The sequence below is a fragment of the Pinus tabuliformis genome, chromosome 4_1 (genome assembly GCF_031772625.1).
Source record: "Pinus tabuliformis cultivar Carrire ecotype Pingquan chromosome 4_1, CPIR1, whole genome shotgun sequence".
In the NCBI taxonomy this organism is placed as follows: Eukaryota; Viridiplantae; Streptophyta; class Pinopsida; order Pinales; family Pinaceae; genus Pinus; species Pinus tabuliformis.
The window spans coordinates 129,755,725-129,760,937 of record NC_142303.1 but is presented as its reverse complement, the minus strand read 5'-3'; the positions used below and the strand labels follow the sequence as shown (position 1 = coordinate 129,760,937).

At 35.9% G+C, this 5,213-nt stretch overlaps 1 long non-coding RNA gene across 1 annotated transcript; it reads left to right on the top strand.

Annotated features, from left to right (window-relative positions):
- Positions 1 to 1,863: 1,863 nt before the first annotated feature.
- On the top strand, positions 1,864 to 2,359 carry LOC149174537 (uncharacterized). Its single transcript, XR_016258303.1, has 3 exons — positions 1,864 to 1,986; positions 2,110 to 2,139; positions 2,223 to 2,359. It is a non-coding gene; the product is annotated as an uncharacterized LOC149174537 (long non-coding RNA).
- Positions 2,360 to 5,213: the final 2,854 nt, after the last annotated feature.

The window sequence follows — 5,213 nt, the reverse complement described above, 5'->3', positions numbered from 1 at the left end:
CTCTTTGAAACTTTAGTCACTCCTGTTATCTTATATGGCTGTGAGGTTTGGGGTTGCAGCATCTCCAGAGAATCACGAAGAAAGATAGAGCAAATCCAGAAGTGTTTTATAACTTATAACCTGAAAATTAAAAGTAATACACCCTATCCTATTCTCCTTATAGAAGCAGGTATTTCCCCTATTGAGAGCCTAGCTATGATTAGGTTTCTGCTGTACAAGCACAAACTCAATAACATAGACGATCATAGACTTCCTAAGCTAGCTTTAAATTCCAGCCAAAACCACCTAAGGCTCAATCGGGGGTGGCATAAAGACACAAGGGCCTAGTTAAACTATTGGGAGATCAACGAGAATGATGCATTGCAAAACATAACTAACATTAAAGATATTGTTACTTCTAAGTTCAAAGAAAAAAATGTGGTGTGAAAAACATTTAGCGGCTAAAATAAAATTAAGTTATTATAAGAAGGTCATCAACCGCACCCTAGAAGATCAAAAGTATCTCTCTAATTTAACTAGCTCAAAGAAGAAAATTGATATAGAAAAGATTAGAACGAATTCTTATGAGCTCCATAGTGAAACAGGGCATTGGGCAGTTCCTAAAACGCCATGGATGGAAAGGATCTGCCATATATGTGAGAATAGGAACATCGAGGATGAAAACCACTTCCTCTTAGAGTGCCCCATGTACAACCACATTAAATCTCAGTTTCACAATCTTTGTTACAATATTGACCTTCCTAGCCTTTTACAATGTCAAAATTATAGTGAGCTCGGGAGGCTTCTCTCCAAACTTTTTGAGCATAGGAATAAAATCTTAAATCAAAATAGATAATTTATTTCTTTAGGTCCGATAGACCAATGTTTGATCTCAACAGACGTTAACCACCATCATCATCATCACCAATAATTATTAATTATTTTAATAATTATAATTATTAATTATTAATAATAATTATAATTATGATTATAATTATAATTATATTATTATAATATAAAATAATATAATTATTATCATATTATTAATTTTTTATTTAGTAATTTTTTCTTATTATATTTATTATTATATATTTATCAATATCAATTTTAATATTAATATTAAACACCAACCACATTTAGTAATGTAATTGTCTGTCTATATCAAACCTTCTATATCAAACCACATGTAGTTGTGCTACTTTTTTTTTTGTCATCCCAGGGCCAAAGCCTATCCATACCTATCATTTCCTCTCATCGATACCTATCATTTCCTCTCATTATCTCCCAATGGAATTACATGTTCCTCGCCTTCCCTCCATATCTGTTCACCACGTCTTCCTTATCCTTACTGCCTGCTGGGCCACTCTATTTCCCTGCTCGTTATGCTGGGACGCGCAATATGAGATCTGTCAAAATACTAGTAAATGCGGGAGCATGGATATAAAGTATCCCTTTGGTGTAGGAAACCGCGGATGTGGTCACCCTAAGTCTCAGATCAACTGTGTGCAGAATTCAAGTCCAGTTATGGAGATTCATGACCAGAGTTACACAATTCTAACGTTTCACACTCACACGTTCGTTATTGCCAAGGGAAAGAACTGCAACTTTTTTTATCATCTCGATAATAATATTCAGATACCGCTCTCAGAAAACGGAGACGACCTCTTCAAAATTTGGGTTAAAGAGAACAGAACTCTAGACGTGTACCGGTGTAATATATCATTTCAGGATGCATTCGACTCCACTGGTGAGCAGCTCTGGAAATGTAATGCTACTGTACATTACGATTTCTACAAATCAGGCCATTTGATCCGGGGATGTTATATGGAACAAGTGATTGTTGAGGTAGGAAAAACGCAATATGTTTCCACTGATACACAGAGAGATAACAGCTGCAACTCATGTGAAGCAACTAGAGGAATATGCGGTTACAACAATTTGGACTCAACTTGGACGTTCCTTGCTATTGCAAGGACGCACCCCGTACTCACAAATGCTCCGGCAACGGTATGTTCTATTTGAACCTTTTGCAAAACTACTTTGAACTTGAAGTTCAGTTAAGATGTAAAGATACTAGAAGTTCAGTTAAGAAAGTCAATAAGCTAATTGCCGTTCATATATGTGAATCAGGAAAGAAGGTTACGAATGGCGTTACAATAGGTAAAGATACTCTCCCAAGTATTTTCCCAGTACTCGGATTTGGTTAGGTTTCTTGATTGCTAAAATTATTTTAACTACTCCAGGTGTTTCCGTTGGAGCTGCTGTACTATTGAGCGCAGGAGGGTTATTAGTGGGTATAACGTTATATGCCGAGGGGGGGAGAAAAGCCGCTTCTCGCTGCTCTGTTTTAATGGTGGAGGAATTCCTAAAGGAATGCTGATCAAATGCCAACCAGATATTCGCTCTCACAACTCAAGAAGATCACAAACAACTTCGCAGAAAAATTGGGACAAGGCGGTTTTGGTGTGGTTTATGAAGGAAAGCTTTGGAATGGCACTCTAGTGGCCGTTAAACTTCTGGATAGACATCGGCACGGCGAGAGCACCGACTTCATGAACGAAGTGGCCACCATTGGGCGGCTCCATCACGTCAATTTGGTTCGTCTGTTGGGGTATTGCTTTGAAAGCTTTACAAGCGCACTAGTATATGAGTACATGGCTAATGTGTCTCTGGAGAAATTTATCTTCGCGGGAAAGGAGAAGGGGAGATTGTTAACGTGGGAAAATTTGTATTCAATAGCTTTGGGCGCTGCTCGGAATTGCATATTTACACCAAGATTGCGAGAAGCGCATCATACACTTCGACATCAAACCTCAAAATATATTGCTGGACGCCGACTTCACACCAAAAGTTTCTGATTTTGGTCTCGCAAAACTTTGTGGCAAGGGAGACGACCATATGTCAATGACTGCCGCGAGAGGGACGCCGGGATATGTTGCGCCAGAGGTGTGTGATAGAGCTCTGGGACCTGTTACAGACAAATCAGATGTCTACAGTTTTGGAATGCTTTTGTTAGAGATTGTCGGTGAAAGAAAGAACTTCGATTGGAAGGTGAGCCATTCCAGTCAGTTTTACTTTCCAGAATGGGCTTTCAAGCTGCTTGAGAGAGGGGAGTTGGGACTGAGATTGAGAGGAGGAGGAGAAGTGGGAGCAGAAGATGAGGAGAAGGCAAGAAGAATGACTAAAGTGGGATTATGGTGCATCCAATACAACTACAAAGATCGCCCAGGTATGAGCAGGGTTGTTCAAATGCTAGAAGGATATGGAGACGACGTCGCCAAACCTCCCTTGCCCTCGAATTCCTCCTCCACTGCACCTGAATAACCTCTATTGTCGTCTGCAGAAGAATCTTCTTCAAATGAAATTAGATTGTAGATTCCTGGTTACAGATTGGGTTATTTAATCCAGTCTTGGTTGAGATCCAGAGAAATTTCATTCATGCAGGCCTAAGCAGGTAACTCAGATTGGGTTATTTAATCGTATTTGTTGAAATTCAGGGAAATTTCATCTGTTCAGGTCTAGGCAGGTAATTAGGTCTTTGTTGTTATTAATACTCTTTATACTAGTAACGTGTCTCGTTAATGTATGCTCTCAATGCTGGTGGAAGCCACGTGTAAATTGGCTTATTTAATTGCCCAAAATTTTGGTTTCCTTATGTTAAATTTTATCTTCCTCTCTGGTTTATTTGATCATAGCATATAATTTTCAGAAAAAGGTTAAAATATATTTTTGTAATATTTTTTTTGATCTCGTAAAAATGGACTGAATCTGTTCCTAGTATGTTCATAGTATTTTTTTTGGTAGTATCAACACATGGTATTTAATAATAAAATAGGGTCTTTGTAGAGTCCATCAATCTTATAAAAGGGATAGAAGCTATCAATATGGGGCATTGAGGTTTATTTATATTGTTATGTTTTTTTTGAGAATTTGGCATGGCCAATACAAGTTTGAGTCCAGTTTGAGTGCATCTATTTGGCCTAGTAGATCTATTCATCCATTTGGCTTAGTAGATCCATTTAGGGTCTACGATTGTACTTAAGTGTATCTGTGCATTTTTTCTTCTCTTTGATAAGCAGCGTACTTGCCATTAGAGGGACTTGAAATTCATTATATGGGCATGTAGGGACTTGAAATTCATTATATGGGCATGTAATAATTTCTTCATTTATTAATATAAATAAAGGCTGTGCTATTAGAGGGGCTTGAAATTCATTGTATGGGCATGTAATGATTTCTTCAGTTATTAATATAATAAAGGTTGAATTTTTTTTTATCTGTTTTGTGTTCGGTATTCTTAATGCAAGAATTTTTAGAACATCTAGAGTGTACCAGATAGGTTAGAAATTTTGATGTTAGAAATTTTACAATTTTTCATTTGTTAATGTGGGAATCTAGAGAATAATTATTTTTAAAGTTATTTGGAAATAGTGCTTATATTAGTAAATTGATATATCAAGTTTCTTAGTTGTTGGAACTCTTTGTTTGCCATCTATTGGATAACATTAACACTATTTATGTGGCTTGTACTTTGGCTTTGAAAATAATAAACAAATAGCTTTGAGAGTTATCAATCTCTTATGTCTGCTTCTCAAATTTTTATGTTGGTATCAAACCCTCATGTATGGGCTTAACTCTTTCCAAGAAAAGCTCAAAAAGATGGAAAAGATCTAATTTTTTTCTTTTTATTTCTACATAAATAAGATAGTGTGTTTTGTTTATTGTTAATGTGAGATTTCTTATATAAGATTTTGGTTTTTGAGATTACGGTGTTTCTCAGCAATATATGCTTTCGCTGTATTATGCTATGCCTCTGACAAAGAATGAAACTGTAAAAATGGAGCAAGGATCCCCTATCTCTCCAACTCTATCACTATATGTCTTTGTTCTTCCCTCCCATATATATCTAGAGTTAATATATATCATGATATATTAATATATATTATAATATAACAAATTTAATATTGTGTTAATCCAAAGTTATTAAATTTAATAATATTAATATTATAATATACTAATATGAATATTAGATTTATTAATAATAATAATAATCGTTTAATAATAATATTAGGGTTAATGATATATTGTTTTATATGGTATTAATAATAATTTAGCCCAAGCCCATCGGGTTTTGGATTGACGGTGAATGGGTGCACTGTTAAGGCACTCCTTGTGATAAGTCACTAGTTCAAATCCCCTTGGTTGCTTACGTACCAAAAAGAAAATTGGCCCGC